General features: G+C 44.3%; 1 protein-coding gene across 4 annotated transcripts in view; it reads left to right on the top strand.

Moving 5' to 3' along the window:
• Positions 1-19,064, top strand: part of SCAF8 (SR-related CTD associated factor 8) — a 203,200-nt gene that overhangs the window by 168,562 nt on the left and 15,574 nt on the right. For 3 of the 4 annotated variants that reach the window (XM_044761788.2, XM_070485954.1, XM_070485823.1), the window contains 3 exons: positions 6,070-6,158; positions 9,771-9,959; positions 15,493-15,732. The gene's annotated coding sequence lies outside the window, so the exon portion shown is untranslated. The remainder of the gene's footprint in view (positions 1-6,069; positions 6,159-9,770; positions 9,960-15,492; positions 15,733-19,064) is intronic. The other variant, XM_070485993.1, reaches the window with a different exon arrangement.

The following is a 19,064-nucleotide window of genomic DNA, read 5'->3' as shown; positions in this document are numbered from 1 at the left end:
GTTTGGAATACAGGAGAAATGGGTGAATGGGGATTCTCTGGATCTGAGACTGGTACTCCAGACTGGGGCCAAATCTCAGTCACCTGCTGAAGTGTTTGCACCCTAAGATCTGGGTTTTACCAATTTTCTTCAGGCTTGCTGAATCCCACTGTGTTTTTAAGAGGGTCCAGTGGATTGTGATTGAATGGATGCATGAATCGATGTTGGTTGGCATTGGAAGTCATTTTCGCCCCGACTTATGAGCTGATTGGACTATAAACTCATCGTATACCACAGTGATTTGTTTGGACTTTATCTGTTGGGGAATATAGAGCCATTAAAGTTTCTAAAACAGAGGAGTGATCTAAACCCATTTGTATTTGAGGAAGCAATTCTGGCTATAATGTGACTGATTGACTGATTTGGGAGAGACTGGAAGTTGGAAGGCCAGCGAGAAAACTATTGTAATGGTCCGGAGGAAATATTAGAAGGCCTGAGAGGGTAGAGACTTGAGATTTATTTTTAAGGTAGAATTAGAATCCAGCCTCAATTTCTGGAGACCAATGGAATGGGAGGGGAGAAAATCAAAGATCACTGTTGACTCAGGTGAAACTAAGTCTGACTTTCAAGGAGATTTATACTCAAAGATTAGAAGAAAAAGAGATCCTAACACTTGGCACTAAACATAATTAACTTATCGATGTTGGTTTAAAATAATGAAACTTAGTGAATAAGAGTTGACTAATCAATAAGATTTACATGGACAAGTGATAGAAGGAACTGATTGATGTAAAATGTGTAATATACATATTGCTTTTATAATGTACATAATATGCAAATACACAAGTAAAGAATATATTATGACGTTACAAGTATAATCAGGCTGCCACATGTGGCCTCACAGGTTGTACACTGCACAATTCTAGGGGACAGCACTAATAATAGCAACAGGTCACCCCATAAAGCTACCATATGTCCCTCTTATCCTTCAGCTCAACATGTTCACAGACTGTTTCGGATGGGAACCGGATAGACTTGTGAGGTGTAATCATCTGAGAGGAGCCTTTCCATGGGCAGATCGTTGGTGTTAGATGTGTGTTGGGTAGGGGGTGTCATTTCATGTTGAAAATAAGAGAGATTTTTCTCTTTTTGAAGGAATTGCAAGGTTATGCGCCTGTGCTCCCCTCTGACAGCAACGGGAGAAGCCAGCTTTTTATGGGTGGCTATGTTTTAAGGCTTCCTAGTGTGTGATGTGTCCCATGCCATAGTGCTCGGTGTTTCTGTGTCTTGTTCAAAGCGAGTAATGCAGAATGACATGTGGATTTGGCCATAAGAAGGGATGGATTCGTAGAAGTGGCTGAAGAAAATACACTTCCTTATATTCTTTCACAGCAATCATATGTTGCTTTAAAATTTGTGTGGATTTTGCTCATCTGCTTCGGGGGAAATCGCTTCAAAACGTGATGGAGCAGAATATAGGTTGGGCCTGCTCTCGGCTGTGCCTGCTGTGGCTGGGGGATAGATTAGACACCTATCACAGCATTTCTCAGTGGCCCGAGACTCAGCTTGGGGGATGCAGGAGGCTCTGCAGAATGTGTCAGAGAAGAAAGAGCATCTTCTTGCATGCCAGACTACCGAGGGCTAACCGAAGGGAAAGGAGTCTTGTTGATTTCTAAGCAGCCCCGATGGCTGTATTGCAGACAATCTCCAGATACGCAGGCCCTTGGGACCCATTTGCCAAATTGTGGTCTGGAATGGGGCCTGGGCATGGCGTAGGTAGTGTACAAAGTTCTGTGCTTCTCCACACTTATCCATCCAGCGTCACATGTCAGGCTGCCCCCTCCAGGGCCGTGCATTTATTTTAAAGAATGTCAGAGAGGAAATATATCGCTTACCATCTTCCTCTCTCTTTGGGTGTGTTTATTGTGATTGGAAATCCTTCCAGTCCACGTCGCTGTGACTTTCCCTCCACTCTTTGTGCTCCTGTGTTAAACAACCCTCTGTGCAAATAAACAGAGAAAGGGAAAAGTATTTTATTCAGCTACGGAAAAAGGAGTGAAGTTAGGCTCAGGAGAACTGAAATCTCGTCCCCACGGCCTGCGTCCTCTGCAGGATGCTTTGTGTTCTCGCCCGCGGAGCGAGGCCAGTGGGAGCCACGTATCCTACAGTAAATGGGACTGCTGGCCCTGGTTTGTTTAGGAGAATTTACCTGGGGTTTATCTTGACTGTTCCAGTTGGAGGAGGAAATTTTGGGATGCTCTGAACTTAAAACCTAGAAGCAAGAAATAAAGCTGGAGAACTTGTGCATTTTGGATATGATACATTTTCAAATGCAGTTCCGAAGCTAATAAAACCTCCATCTGCTGGGACAATAGATTAGACTTATTTGCCATCAAAACCAATTTGAACACATTCTTAGACGGAAGGGGCCAGATACTACCGAAGACCACTCAGTGATTGACGCAGCGTACTCTGTGCCCTAGGCTCTCAAAATCCAGCCTTTTGTATGACAAATGAAGGGACCATCGCCTTTCATTTCCACTCTTTTTGTCCTACTAGACCTGGAAATAACAACTCGTCATCATATTGTTAGTTCTCTATTTCAAAAAAATGATTTCTTTATGTATATCCCTTTAGTTTGAAAGAAAAAAAAAAGTCCACAAATACAGAAAGCCACACAAATCAAGGGCATGGCTTAATGAATTACTGTAAGGGGAGCACCACCCAAGGCAAGAAATAGAACTTTACTGCTACCCCCAGAAGCCCCTTCTCTCTAGCCCACCCCGGTCACAGACCCTCTGCTCCACCGGGAACAACCACGTCTGAACTTCTGTGGGAATCAGCTTCTCGCGTTTACCTTTTAATCGCGTTATTACCCATATGTGCATCTCCAGATTTGAAAGTTTAATCTTGCCCATCTAAAAATATTGAGTATCTCTTTCAATACTTTTTTAAACTGTAGATACTTCCTCTGCCCTCTTATGATTTATCTGTTGAAGAAGCTTTAAGTAGAACTTAAAGTAAGTTAAATGCCACCAACAACACATTCGCTTTATTACCTTTCCTTGTATTACTTGTTATTTTGAGACTTTTTTTTCTGAAAACAAAGTGGTACCGCCTGATTTTAATTGACACATGGTAAAACCTAAAAACAGTTATAATTTAAAAGGCTAAGAAGGCAAAAAACTTCCTTTAAATCTAGACTAGCAATAGACAGGGTGAACTTGTCTTGCTGATGATCAGAAAGATCCTTTCGTTCACTAAGGCTGCTGGTAGTGTGAGGTGTGTGATGATAATATATAATAATCATTATGTTACATATAATCATCTATATTCTGGACAAAGACTAGAAAATAGCTTATGGCTCTATAAGGAAAAGCAAACCAATAACCAAAATCATGAGCAAGGCTAGAAGTTAAAGTCACAATGGTCTGATTCTGTGTTCTGGTTCTGCTGCTGTGTGACACTGGCCAAATCATTTAGTGTCCTCGCTCCTGCTGCTTCATCTATACAACGAAGATAATAGAACAAATTTACTCATCAAGGGCCATCTGCACTTCTGTTTTGAAGAACAATTATTTATTAAACTCTCCGCCTTATTGATGTTAATCCTTGAAGATGTTAGTTAAACCTGAGTCCTTGTGTTTAAAAATAAAGATGTGCAGAAAACCACATATCCAGGAAACATCAAATACAATTTCACTTACTTGTGGGCACTAATACTTTTAATTTTTTACTTGATAATAATTTATTAGCATTGGTAATAATAACTGAAATGTTTAATATTTGCAATATACCTTTTAGTACATGAAGCACTTTCAGGTGAACTATTTCATTTGTTTCTTAATAGAACAAAAAAGAATCGTACCCTAATTATTTCTCCTGCTTTCAACACATACTACTGTTCTCTCCTGAGCCATCAGCTGTAGTGAAGAGGAACTTATTAAAGACCTTGTAATTTGTTATTTGATGGGTAAAGAAACTTAAAACGTAAAATCTAGTCATTATTTTTCTATACATTTCTAGGGCTGTTTATTTTATATAGTACCCAGTTCTTGTCATTATCATCATAAGTCTGTACAAGGAAAAAATATGCACTAAATAACGAATACAATAATTAATCTTGACATCGTCTCATGTTGCTTGATAAAAGGTAAATACACAATAACCAACTCCCCAAGATAACGATGAATTTGACTGCCCCCTGAGCTACTCCTTATTCCATGGTCACTAAAACCCCACATCAGAGAAGCTTACAACATGAATGACTTGTGTTACTCTGTGGGAAGATCTTTTTTCTCTTGCCTTGAATCCATACTCAGAAACCCGAGAAGATATCTGCACATGGCAGTCTAGTGGATTGCCACAAATCCTCAACCTGTAAACCTGGTATCCAGAATATGCCTGAAGGAAGTTTTATTAAAAGAATAGAAAATTTAGTAACTATCATATGTTGATAAGGGAGATTGCAATGACCTATCATCCCAAAGGAGGTACTGCTCTGGAGATTAAGATCATTTAAAGGACCTCACATGTGGCGTCTTGTCTCCTGCCTTCCAGATTCCACAGGCTCTCTGCATTCTATCAACAGTGGGGTGATGGGAATTTGTTCCAGACCCAGCTGATACTGGTAGACGTTCCAGCAGCTCCCATAGTTCTAGCGATTAAGGTTGGATTTGGGTTCCATCTTCTTGAGGTTTAATCCCCTCTTCCAGAGCCTGGCTTCATCGTGCAAACACAGAACTAGTGTCATTGTGCTTTCTTATGCCTTCATAGGTGCCCACCCTCTTTCCCAGGCTACAGGAGAAGGGACTTCCACTCTGTTTTCTTCCCTAGTCCCTGAAACTTCATACCAGTCCTTTTCAAGCTCTTCTTAGCTCCAAGCATTAGATTTGGGCATCCCATCCTTCAGAGACTTCTTGGTGAGAAACCAGAATGGTACCCAGCTCACTCTGGAGCTAGGTGCTAACTAATCCACAGGCAGACACTCACTCCTTTTTGCTCTCACCATTTTGCATGAACTTCTAATAAAGCACTTGTCACTTTGTTCTGTAACTTGAGAGCTTTCACACTTTTTTTCACCATGACCTACAAGAGAAAATATATTGTACATTGCAAACCAGTACACACAGACGTATATATGATTGATATAGATATATAGACATATATCCATGTGATATTGCATGCACACTATTTTCCATTCTGTGTTATTCTCTTCTACTTTATTTATTTGTTCATTCATTTATTTTTCATGCTGATCAAGATCCACTAAATTATTTCATGAGCTTCTAATGAGCTGCTGTTTGAACATCACAGTGCTAATTAAGTTGCCTGACTCCCCTCCCCCATCCCTGCCAGAATGTGACCTTCCTATGGGCAGGAAGCGAAGTGTGTCTATTTCTCCTTTGTATACTCAGCACCTACCTTGGTGCCTGACATGTAGCAGATACTCAGATAAGTAGTCAATGAACCCAAGAACTCAGCCTCCATCTCTGTGCCTGTGTATCCCTCATGAGGCAATCATGACAACTGCGTGAGATCATGTATTTAGAGCAGAGAACACAGGGCCTGGCACCAAGAGATGCTCAATTAACATACGTTTCTTTTCAGTTTTTACATCTAGTGCTCCCGTTAACTGACCCTCTGACTGTATTGCAGTTTTTTAAGGGTAATGAGAGGTTTGAACTCTATTAGTCTAAGGCCTCAGCCAGCTCAAGAGCTTTAAGATTTCCAAGACGTGGAGCCAGGGACAAATTGCCGTTCAGGAACAGGCTGAAAATATGGGAAGGTCATTGCAGAGTGTGTATCCAATACAGTGCCTAAAACCTCTTCTCTCTATAACCGTTCCTTGCCACTCCCAGGCAGAAACCCTAAATGATGCTTTAGCTGTCCTGAGAACCAATGGGGAGAGTCGGGTTATCTGTTATTTGTATAAATTAAGCCTCAAAACTCAGGCGTTTGCATGGATCATCGCTGCAGTTTGTTCTGAATTGCACTTCATCTTGTCCATGAAATGTGAGCTTTTTGTTTGATGTGGTGTGAATTGATAACTCACGCGAGTAATTAATGAGCCTACTTGTTTTCTCCTAGGACAGAATGACTTGGAAGATGATGGAGCTGCTCAGTCAAGCGGAATGTGAAGTCTTTCCTCTTCAGCTCTGTGGATTGCATTTAAGAAGGTCAGTGTGGGGGCCTGTCCCGTGGCCGAGTGGTTAAGTTCGCGCCCTCCACTTCGGTGGCCCAGGGTCTCCTTGGTTCGGATCCTGGGCGTGGACTTGGCACCACTCGTCAAGCCACACTGAGGCGGTCTCCCACATAGTACAACCAGAAGGACCTACAACTAGAATATACAACTATGTGCTGGGGGACTTTGGGGAGAAGAAGAAGAAGAAAAGAAAAAGAAGAAGATTAGCAACAGAGGTTAGCTCAGGTGCCAGTCTTTAAAAAAAAAAGGTTGGTGTGAATTCTGTGTGTTGCATGCTGGTCCCTGCATGTCTTCACGAGTCCTTGACAAGCAGGCTGTCCTGAAGTTAGCTGGGTGGTCAGGAGCATCTCAGCTGCCTTGGGGTCCTGTAACTGCCTTGGATTTCAACTCAAGATTTTCTCAGCTGTCTAGGAGAAGTCAAATGCTTGGTGTGGAGGGGTCATCAGTGCAATTCTCTGCTGCCAGCCCCACAACACAGGAGCTTCTGATTTGCTCCTTCTCGGCACTGCCCCCTGCAGGGATTCTGGTGGAAAAGAAAATGACATAATAAGTGGTCCAGCTCAAAAGGCTAAGCTCCCACCAAAAAGTTTCAAAAAGGACCCCCTTCTCTTTGTTGCTTTCAAGATGAACTCAGCTTCTCTGCAATGCAGGGGCTGGTGTGTTGGTGCTTGTAAAGAGAGAGAAAGAAGTTAGTGTTAGAGTGGTCTTTTTCTTACTTATTTGCTCTCAGTTGGCTGCTTTTTGGCCATTGTTAACCTTCTGATCAGTCCCCACGCCCTACCCTAGTTTCACCACTTTCCACCTAAAATAGGATGCGTATCCAACCATGTCCTTCCCCTGGGAATGCCCCTGATTGGCTCCCATCTCCTGCAGGATTAAATCCAGCCTCCCAGCCTGGCTTTTAGGGACTCTGTGGCCCCTTCCCACCCTCTCCTCAGCCTCGTCTCTTAATGCCCCTTCCTCGCCCTCTGGCCCGTCGTCGTCTGGCAGGTTCCTGCATGTCTTTGCTGTTGCTCTTCTTTGGCATGATATCCAGCCCCTTCCTCCCCTGTCTTCTTGCAAGGCTCACTCATGTGTCAGCCCCTCTGGACAGCCTTTCCAGGACCCATTGTAATGGCTGCAGGCCTCTCCCACGTGCCCATGGTCCCACCATACGCCTCCGCCCCTACACTCACCCCGTCATGTCCATATTCCATTTTGACTTTTCTCCCCCTCCTGCTGTCCTGAGCAACTTCTAGGTCAGGGACTTCCGCCTTCTCCAGGCAGTACAGCTCAGTGGTCAAGGCACAGACCCTGGAGCCTTGCTACCTGGATCCAATCGCTGTTTATCCCTAGCTGACTGCGTTTCCTTGGACTCAGTCTCCTCCTATCTTACTTTCCTCCTCTGTAAAGTGGGGGCAGTAAAAATACCTACATTGCAGGGTTTGTGCGTGTGAAGTGAGTCAGTGTGTAAGAAGCACCAGGGACAGTGCAGGCGCGTGCTAAGAGCTATCTAAGTGTTGTCTGTTCCTAGTGCTCCTCACACTGAAGATTCAGTTCAGCAAAACCACCCATTTCGCCCTTGAAGATCAGAGCCATGCAAATTGCAACAACAATTTGTCACTAATGGGTATTTTCTGGAAATTTTAGGACATTTTGCTGAAGGAAGTCAAATGCAGAGATAGTATTTGGTGAAATCTTAGGGGTTTATTCAGTTATTCTTCATTAAATGGTAGAATTGCCCAGCCAGGAAGGCATTACCACTGCTTTGATTCCAGATTCTCCTAAGCTTATCGGCTTTTGGAAGCTTCCAAAATTCTGGCTGCATCATAGTTTCCTTTAAGGCCTATCTTAGTCCGTTTGGATTGCTGTAACAAAAAGACCACGAACTGGGTGGCTTATAAGCCACAAACATTTATTTCTCACAGTTCTAGAGACTGAGACATCCAAGATCATGGCCCTGGCGGAGTTGGGGTCTGGCAAGTGCCGTCGTGCTGTGTCCTCACGTCGGGGAATGGGCAAGGGAGCTCTCTGCGGCCTCTTTTATAGGGGCTCTGATCCCAGTGATGAGGTCTCCGCCCTCATGACCTAATCACCTCCCAAAGCCTTCACTCCTAAAGCCATCACCTCAGGGCTCAGTATTTCATTATATGAATGGGGGGGGGGCATAAGCGTTCAGACTGCAGCACCTCCCATTCCTGCGCCTCTACAGTATCCGTGCCGTGTGAAGACATCGGCGGGCTCCCTCCAGCTTTCTCCAGTGTGAAGGATGTGCCAGAAAGGAGCCTCTGACCCTGAATCTCTCTCACTCAGGAGATGTCAGAGTCCGTGTTCCTTGGCCGACTCATGGGTACTTGCAACACAAGTGCTTAGATTCAGCTGGACTCAGTTGTGACATCCCAGAGTTGTGGTCCACTCGTGGGGAAGAGCAAGGAACTCACAGTCCCGCTGCCCCATCCCTTTGATGTGGCCACTGTGTGCGCTTGCCCGGGGAGCCCACAGGCCGTCTGCTCTCTCTACACAGTCCCTACCAGCAGCACATGTGGCTGCGGCCTTGAAACCAGCACCGGCGCTCAGAGTTCCAAGAAACGCTCAGTTCCTGGCGCCCTGTGGCCTCTCCACATGCTCCCCAGGCACTCTCTAAGTGGGCTCTTTCTCTTGGCTCAGAGGGGCTTTGGACACAGAGGAACCACATGTCCAGAAACCTGGGCCATTTAAAGGTGTAATGTATGGACCTGTCAGCTGGAGAAGAGAGTTGGGGTGCCTGTTCCCACATGGAGCTTTGACACCATGCTCAGGATTGAGGATTATTATAACCTCCCCCAGTCTTGCTCCTTCCTGTAGCTCCCGAACGACCACCTCAAGGGCAGCCCACAGCCACTGCTGCTGGTGTCTTCATATCTTCTTTCTTCTGAATCTGTGCTCTGCAACCTGGCCTCTGCTCCCCGCACTTACTGAAGTGTCTTGCTCCCCGCGAATGACCTCCTTTAAAAAAACTGCCATGTCTTTCCTCGGGCCTCACTTTCTTCCAAGGCTGTTGCTGTTGACACCCCACTGCCGTCATCCCTGCCCCCGTTCCTCAGGAAGCTCTCCCTAGAGGTCGCCTGAGGCAGCCTGGCCTGGTTCCCTTAGCTCCTGGGCAGATCCTCCGGGTACCCTTGGCTGGACCTCTCCCCCGCACCCCGACAAGCAGACTCTGGGGCATGCGCGTGATGTCTTCGCTTTTCAGAGCAGTCACTACACGGGTGACGTCTAGATTGGAATCTCTAGCCCTGACTCCTTTCTGAGTCATAGTTGCCATCTAGACGTTTCAGCTTGGGGATCTCTTCAAATTCCCTGTGACCAACAGCGGCCTTATTTCCCCCACATCCTCACGCGAGTGTCTCTTAGGGGGGCATCTCTTTCAGTGATCTGATCTCATAGACTAGAGACAACTTTACACTTGCATGTCTTCCATCTCCTTGAAAGTGTCCCCAAGTTCTGCTTTACTTTCTGAAAAGTCTAGATTTACCCCTAGCGTCTATGCTTGCCGCCTCTGGCAACAGCTTCCACTCTGGTGCCCCACTGCTGGGCTGAAGTACAATTTTTCCTCTCACCCTCTGCTCAGAAACCTTAAGTGGCTCCTTCTGGCCGATGATGGATGAAGACCAGGTTCTTCTGCTCGGATTCCAAAGCCCCGTGTAATCTGACCCCAACCTACCGCATCTAAGCGTGTTCCCCACACTCTCACTAGACGTCGTGGAACGTCTCTTCAAGGCACTGGCCTGGGTTCCAGGGGAATCAAAACACGAGGAAGGTAAGCCCCTTTCTCCAGGACCTTCACAGTGACGTGGAAGGTTGGAGGTAGAGTGTGGCCAGGCACAAAAACTCCAATTATATAATTATAATGGTCACAGGCAGACTAAGTGCCATGGGGACCCAGAAAAGAGAGCCATCAGTGCAGACACATCCTCTCCTCGGGTAGTTACTTTTTGTCAACTTGAAACTTAACACTGTTTCTTGAGCCATTTTGTTAGCAACAGCTCCAAACAATTATTGTGAAACCGTATCAGATTGTTCCATATAATTTTCTGAGTAGAAAACACGTAACTACTTTCCCCCAAACAGGTCGATTTTTGAGGTAGGTTGAGAAAAGTGTGTCTCCTTTTCACTAATTGGGGGTGGGGGGGGAGAGGGGAATGGGGGACAATTTGCCTGAATTTCTGTTTTAAAAGAGCTCCTTTAAAACTTCTTGTTATTGGTAAGTAATCCATTGAATGTTTATGTGAACATAAAGTTAAATATCCAGTTAGTGTGAAATGGTCTTCCTGGAGAGTTAGTTCTTTGTCAAATGCATAACAAAGGACTGGTTTCGGGTGAGGTGAGAGAGTGTGCCCTCTTTCTGTGAATCGCTCTAGTTCCAGCGCCCCCGCAGCTGCTTCCTATGTGATCCTCCACAGATAAATTTGGGGTGGAAACCTCTGTGAACTGAGGCTCCCATAGGAAGAGCTCACGTCAAGAGAATTCTGTTTCTGTGGAATTTCACAGCCCGCGCCCACGGTCTGGCATTCATGAGACGCTGTTGTGTTTGGACAAGGAGAAAAATTCTCTGTGAACTTGAAACTTTCATGATTCCTCCTTCTTTAACTTCCTCGTTGTATTAATGGCTGTCCACGGGTCCAAGACAAACCATTTTCCCATGCCTGCTGAGAGACTGTAGCTCGAGCATTTGATGTTTTATTGCCACGTTAGGAGGACCAGCTTCCTAATTTGCACTGTAAAATTCTAGAGGGTGAACACCTGGGCGTATATTTTCATTTGTGTGAAACTCACACTGTGAGCACACACAGCCTTTGTTACCTCTTTGAACTTTGAGATTTCAGGTGTATGCCCCTAGGGGTGGCTCCCCGCCTTTACGCTGGGTACAACCCTACTCCAGCCCCACCTGTACTTTTCCCCTTACCTGAACATCTGAGCCAAGGGAGAAAAAGCAAGCAAGCGTCACCCCCTCACCCCCCGCCCTACTGGCAGCCCCACCTTACAAACACACACACACTTATGCACGTGCATGTGAAGCATGCACTTGCCTGCAACCCCTCGCCCCTCAGCATACACACACATACTTAAGAGTTTGTAAAAGGCTCTCCTCAAACACACATTGGATATCCGCATGGAGAGTCCAGATATGGGAAGAGACTGTCCAAGGCCATACCTTGGGTAATTTCTGAATGTTCCTCTCCTTTCTCTTTGCACTTTGCCCTTCCTCCCCTCTCTCAGCCAAGGCATATTCCGTGAGGCCTTATTTCTCATGGCTCCTGTCTTTCCTTCCGTCACTGTCTTTTCTCCCTGGCAGAGCTCCAGCCTGAGGTATCCCTCATGTGGATGCTACTATGATCTGTTGTTTCCAGAGACCTGTGCGGGGATTATTCTGAGCCATCCACACTCTGCCCCTCCCTCTCATAACCAATGGCACTGGCAAATCCATTGGACCATCTGGGCAGGAGACAGCTAAGGCCTTGTAGGGAGCCAGCCCCGAGCCCATCATTACTTTATTCTAACCAATTGTGCTCACTGATCCTAGTAGGTCATTATTGGCTTGAGGAGGGACTGCTGTTGTAATATCAGATTCCATTGATCTAAAGATGATCTCTTCAGCCTAACACTCGGTGACCAGTTGAACCACTCTCTGAGAATATATATGAGCCATGTGACCCTACAGTCATGTCAGGTTTTATTTTTCGAGTTTAGGCAAGTCACTGTGCACAAAAAACGTTGGGAGAGTCTATGCACATTTGCAAGAAAAGTTTCAAGTCATTATTGCAGAAAGTCTGGGCCCTGGCCAATGGGATCAGATTTTAAAAGCATGTGCACCAATATGGAAAGAGAAGAGTGAAGAACCAAGGTTCATTTCCATGAGAAGAGATTTAGGGCAGCAGAAGCCTAAAATAAGCCTTGGCCTTAAAAGATGCAAAAGATAGTAAAAAGGACTTTTAAAACTATCTTCAGACGAGAAAAAGTGAGAATGGGGGGTAACAAGTGCCCTGCTGGAGGAACCAAGCATGGGTTGGGCAGCCATTGGTGTGCATATCACAGAGGGAATTGAATGAGCAAAGGAGTTGGCTAGGTGACCCCTCCAGCCCTGAGGGTCAATGATTCTGTGCAACAGATGTTGATATTTTGTACAAAGTCCATAAATGTCCAAAGATGTAAACTAGTAAGATACTTCTAGAAACGGAAAGATTGGTTATTGAAGAGTTAGTAATTATTGCTTTTCCCCTAAAATGTTTAATGTAGCTTCCAAAAGTACCAAATTTGTTCCCAGGACAGAGTTTATTCTCCAGGAGGATCAGATTTGTTCAATCCTTAGCTGATAATACTCTGCACTTAAATAGCCCCTTTCATCTGTGGATCTCAAAGAATTTTATAAGCATTAATTAGTTCTCACATGTGACTTTGATTTATTTGCACAGTTGTGAAATGGAGAGTAAACAGTTTTTCATCCAGGGAAAGCCAAAATACTGAGATGGTGTCTCCTGGGTGTCTAACTGCTGGTGGATGAGACTCTGGTACTGATGCCCAAATGAATTCCAACCTTTTCCCACCATTTCTGTCAGATCTTCTTCTGACATTAAGCTATCAAATATGATGTGAAATTTGGGAGAAATTTCCAAACTTCTAATCAGTATATGGATTTGAGAATTGTTTATGCTTTCTGACTTTACAAAATGAGAGCTATCTTATCTTCTGTCACACACACAAAACCAGAGCTGTCTGGAAGGTTCTGGAACGGGATTGAACACCTTATTGTTGCCTCACCACCCCCACCCCGGGTCCCACCTCCCCAGCCCCAGTTACCACTTAACACTGTTTAACGAGTAATAGGGAATTCCTCTGGGGTCGGAGATGAAAGGGAAAGCTGACACATTACATCGTCCCACCCCCTACCGCTCTGACTTTGACACTGACATTTTAAGAGTAGAAATCTAAACATAACCGGCTGCCTTCATTTCCTCTCCATTCGTCCCCTCTTAACCCCCTGCGCTCCAGCTCCCACCCTCTCCCCCCTACTGAAGTCACTTTTTGAAAGTTTTCAATGACCTCCTCATGGCATTCCAGAAGGCATTTCCCGGTTCATTCCACTTGACCTCCCTGATACTTTTGCCCAGCCTATCCCCCTCAAAAGTCTCTCTTCCCTTGAAATTCCCATTTTCCTTTCACCTCTCTAGCAAGTTGTCTTTCTTGTCCAGAGGGCGTTCCACAAGGAATTCCATCAGTCTTTGTGGTCCTTGAGCTTCTCTGAGTCTCCTTGTGGGAGCAACTCTGCCATCCTTATCTCTAGCAGAGATGGCGCTGTCTCTCCCCACTCCCAGAGTGGAAAACCCAGAGAGCGCATCCATCCTTCTCTTCCTTTCATTTCCTCATCCACTGGCTCACCAAGTTTCTATTTTTCCTCTGAAGTAGCTTCTAGCACTCACTGCCATCTCAAGTTAGGCCCCTACCACCTTAAAGCATTTTCCCCAAAACTCTTTTGATCATGCACATTGTGAAAATATGTTCTGTGTGCTCCTCAATTTGTTAAAGTTTTTTTTTAAAAATTGAGATATAATTCCCTCTTCCAATTCTTGATTGTTGACCTACTGTATACTGTATTAGTCTGTAGGGTTGCCACAGACTGGGGGGCTTAAAGAGAAATTTAGGGGCCGGCCTGGTGGCGCAGCGGTTAAATTCGCATGTTCCACTTCTTGGTGGCCCGGGGTTCGTCAGTTCAGATCCTGGGTGTGGACATGGCACTGCTTGGCAAAAGCCATGCTGTTGTAGGCTTCCCACGTATAAAAAAAAAAAAAAAAAAAGAACAGAAATTTATTTTCTCGCAGTTCTGGAGGCCAGAAATCCAAGATCAAGGTGACCTTCAGGTTGGTTTCTGGGTAAAGCTCTCTTCCTGGCTTGTAGATGGCCCCCTTCTCACTGTGTCCTCACATGGCCTCTGCTCTGTGCATGTGCAGAGACAGAGATGTGGTCGCCTCCTCTTTTTATAGGGACACCAGTGCTATCAAAATAAGGCCCCACTTATGAGCCTATTTGCCTTTTATTACCTCCTTAAGGCCCTGTCTCCAAATCCAGTCACGTTGGGGTTTAGAGCTTCAACATATGAATTTGCGGGGGTGGGGAGGGGCACAAGTCAGTCTGTAACATATTCATTTTCTATTAAACTAGTATCTTCATTTAAAATATATAAATATACACTCAAATAGATGATAATTTAAAAAATAAATACAAGTAAGAATTTCCATATTTTCTTCCCACATCCCAGTGGTTCTCCTTGAGCACATCTGGGAATACACACCCATCGTTCGAAGCCGTGGGCCTCGATGATGACAATGATGTCCTAACAGCTCTGTCCACTACCAGGCTTCTGATTCTTCTTACCCCCACCCCAGCACAACCTCTGTATTAACCTTTAGAAAACATCGGTTTCCTCTTCTCCCTTCTTCAGAAACCTTTGCTGCTCTGGGTTGCCCGGGAGAGGACAGGCCAACTGCCAGCTTGACTTTCAGGGAACTCCATGTTCCAATGTGACCTCTGCTTCAAGCCACTCTTCCTCCCCATGCCTCCCTCAGGACCCTCTTCCTCCTCCTCTGCAGGTTCTGAGCCTCTAACAGCCTCCTCGCCACCTTCCCTGCTCAATCCAACATGTTTATCTCTCCCTCCTTGAAGCTCTGCCCATCTTTGGGTACATGGTCACTTCCTGCTTGACTTACACTTTCATGGGCACCATCTTATCTCCTCAACTGGATTATGATCTCCAAGAGCTCATGGTCCAGGTTTCTTCTTCATTTCGTGTCCTCTGAGCACAGACTCTGGTCCTGTCCTCTGTTGTTGCAGTGCTTCCAGGTCCTCCTTCCAGGATGGCACAATTGACAGGGCTGCCTGAGCCTGCTAAGTGGTTGTGGTTGGGCAGAGACAACTGTGGAGGGCTTGTGAGCAGTGACACCATCTGCTTGCTGATCACATGTGTACACGTGGACTGAATGTGTTTGGGGCAGATAGCTTAAAACCGCTAAGTTCCTAAACCTACTCCAGCTCAGCTTCTTGCAAATGGTATTTCGCAGAAGTTGGTAATATATTCTCCTAAATAGAAGAAAAGTTGAGTGCTTATTGAAAAGTATGCTTTTGACTGCCAACTTGGATCACCTTAAATTAATGTTGACGAATGTGAGATTTATTAGCAAAGCATCCATCTCTTTAGTGCCCGATGGGGCTCAGGACATGCACATAAATCATTCAAATGACAATTTTCTGGGATGAGTGCTTGGTGCTTACCAACCACAAATCAGTGCACTTATTCACAGATGGCAGAGCTGGGATGCCGAGAATGACTTGAGATGATGGACACTCAGGAACAGAATGACTCTGAAGCATCGAAAAGGCAGCAAACCTGGAGCTGTTTGCAAATCTTCTTGAGTTCCCCTTTAAAACTCACCAGCAAATGCTGACCTGGGAATTTCAAAACAGTAGACTGAAATGAAGATGCCATCTCACCTCCTGGACTTGAACTTTATGGCCCTGCAATGGAGCCATCCTACTCCGAGGTGCGTCCACACTGTAACTGGAACGAATGGCCTTCGAGAGCTGATAGCTGAAACCCATTCTTCTTTGTGAAATGAATATCTGCAGCCTGCACAATCTTGGTCCACTTTAGAAGGGGACTGTCCAAAAAAAATTGAATTGTTTAATATTTAAACTACATATTTTCCCCTTATTTTCATGGTAAACTTGGCAGACTCAGTGAATGTCATAATCGTGTTCAGAGTCCAAAAGTCATTTCATAGTATTTAATTCAAGTATAAAAGATTCAGTGTCCTGATCCAAGGTTATCTTGCCAACTTCTTTGGATGTTATGCCGTGGCCAAGGATACTACTTGGTACTGTGGGTGACACCCACAGAATTTGCACAGACCATAAAGCTAACCATCAGGTGATTTTTTCAGATTAAAGTGTAATTGCAGCTCTCCTATTGGGGTTAGTTATTGAATTTTCTCTCTGTTTCTTCATACTTTTTCACAGCAGCTAATTGTGTCTCTCACCCTGAAAGCAAAGAGCTGAGTCAGAGAGAGTGACAGCCTTGGGAAAAGGCCGGTGTGATCCACAGAAATCTCTGCTAGTAGAACATTTCTTTGCCATTTTTGCTCCTTTTATTTTCACAGGAGACCTGCAGAGAAAGAAAGGAAAGAGGAAGGATGAGGAGGGGGAGAGTGAGAGGGATAAAGAGAAAAAGAAAAGAAAGAAAAAGAATGAAAGGAAGGAAGGAGAAAGAAAGAAGGAGGAAAGGAAGGAAGGAAGGAAGGAAGGAAGAGAAGGAAAGAAAGTCTCCCACTGTCCCATCAATTTCAGAATGAAGCCTCTCTGAGCAGAGTTTAGCTCAGGACACGGCTTTCCCTTCCAGCCTCCACCTTCCACTGTGGCTATTGGCAAGGGCCGCTGGGACCATTAGAGATGGCACCAGGGGAGGGACGCGAGCGCTGGCCTTCTTGTTTCTCCTGGACTTCTGCGGAGCCCTGTGGGGGGAACACCATGTCAGTTGCCAAGTGAAGCATTTTCACAGCCTGAGTCACACAGACAGAGCTTTACTTTGTGGACACGAAACAGGCAAATCAAGAACAGAATGCCAACGCTGGAAGGCCAGAAAATGATCATAAAGTGCCATTCTATACACTCCAGATAATTCTGAACACCATTATTCTGTGGTTGTTTGGTGTGAGGGGAATGCAAACTTGTGACGCGTTGACTAGTATGAGCCCCTCCTGACTGTTTTCTTTAAACCCTGCTTTGAAGCATAATGGTGCAAAGCAGTACAAAGTGCGGAAAGTCTGTGTTCATCATTGGGGTTTAATTAAAACACTGAGCCTTGCAGAAACTTGTGGTTTAGAGTAATGGAAAACTTAGGGGATCAGAAACAGGGACTGATCCTGGGAAGAAAGGGCAAACTTCCTCTCAAGCATTGGCTTTCTTGCCTTCCTTTTCCTCCCGGACTGGTGGTTGACTCCTTCTTAAACATATGAATTGTCATTTTTCTATGAAAGAGTTAATCAATTTTTTTGAGTGCTAAGATTAACGATTTTTTTCTGTTATTTTTTTATTGAGGTTATGATAGTTTACAACCTTGTGAGATTTCAGGTGTACACTATTATTTGTCAGTCATATTATAGGTGCGCCCCTTCACCCTTTGTGCCCACCTCCACCCCCCTTCCCCTGGTAACCACTAATCCGTTCTCTTTGTCTATGTGTTTGTTTATCTTCCACATATGAATGGAGGCATACAGGGTTTGTCTTTCCCTATCTGGCTTTTTTTGCTTATCATAATACCCTCAAGGTCCATCCATGTTGCTGTGAATGGGACGATTTAATCCTTTTTTCTGGCTAAGTAGTATTCCATTGTATACATATACCACTTCTTCTTTACCCAGTCACTAGTCAGTGGGCACTTAGGTTGCTTCCATGTCTTGGTTACTGTGAATAATGCTGCAGTGAACATGGGGGTGCATGGGTCTCTTTGAATTGCTGACTTCAAGTTCTTTGGATAGATACCCAGTAGGGGGATGGCTGGGTCATATGGTAGTTCTATTTTTAATCTTTTGAGAAATGTCCATACTGTTTTCCATAGTGTCTGCACCAGTTTGCATTCCCACCAGCAGTGTGTGAGGGTTCCTTTTTCTCCACAACCTCTCCAACATTTGCTATTTTTTGTTTTGGTTATTTTAGCCATTCTAATGTGTGTAAGGTGATATCTTAGGGTAGTTTCGATTTGCATTTCCATGATGATCAGTGATGATGAGCATCTTTTAATGTGTCCACTGGCCATCCAAATATCTTCTTTAGAGAAATGTCTGTTCATATCCACTGCCCGTTATTTGATTGGGTTGTTTGATTTTTTTCTTTTTGAGTTGTGTGAGTTCTTTATATATTATGGAGATTAACCCTTTGTTGGATATATGATTTGTAAATACTTTTTCCCAGTTGGTGAGTTGTGTTTTTGTTTCAATCCTGTTTTCCGTTGCCTTGTAAAAGCTCTTTAATCTGATGAAGTCCCATTTGTTTATTCTTTCTATTGTTTCCCTTGTCTGAGAAGACATGGTGTCCAAAAAGATCCTTTTAAGACTGATGTCAAAGAGTGTACTGCCTATATTTTCTTCTAGAAGACTTATGGTTTCAGATCTTACCTTTAAGTCTTGGATCCATTTTGAGTTTATTTTTGTGAATGGCGTAATATAATGGTCTATTTTCATTCTTTTACATGTGGCTGTCTAGTTTTCCCAACACCATTTGTTGAAGAGACTTTCTTTTCTCCATTGTATGTTCTCAGCTCCTTTGTCGAAGATTAGCTGTCCATAGATGTGTGGTTTTGTTTCTGGGCTTTCAATTCTGTTCCATTGATCTGTGTGCCTGTTTTTGTACCAGTACGATGCTGTTTTGATTACTGTAGATTTGTAGTATATTTTGAAGTCAGGGATTGTGATGTCCTCAGCTTTCTTCTCGTTTCTCGGATATTGCTTTACCAATTTGGAGTCTTTTGTTGCCCCACATGAATTTTAGGATTCTTTTTTCTATTTCTGTGAAGAATGTCATTGGGATTCCGATTGGGATTGCATTGAATCTATAGATTGCTTTAGGTAGTATAGACGTTTTAACTATGTTTATTCTTCCAATCCATGTGCATGGAATGTCTTTCTATCTGTATGTCGTCATCAGTTTCTTTCAGGAAAGTCTTGTAGTTTTCATTGTATAGGTCTTTCACTTCCTTGGTTAAATTTGTTCCAAATATTTTATTCTTTTTGTTGCAATTGTGAACGGGATTGTGTTCTTGAGTTCTCTTTCTGTTAGTTTGTTGTTAGAGTCTAGAAATGCTACTGATTTATGTAAGTTG

This window comes from Equus asinus, chromosome 1 (genome assembly GCF_041296235.1).
Source record: "Equus asinus isolate D_3611 breed Donkey chromosome 1, EquAss-T2T_v2, whole genome shotgun sequence".
Taxonomy (NCBI): Eukaryota; Metazoa; Chordata; class Mammalia; order Perissodactyla; family Equidae; genus Equus; species Equus asinus.
The sequence above is the reverse complement of the archived record's forward strand: the minus strand, read 5'-3'. Positions and strand labels throughout refer to the sequence as shown.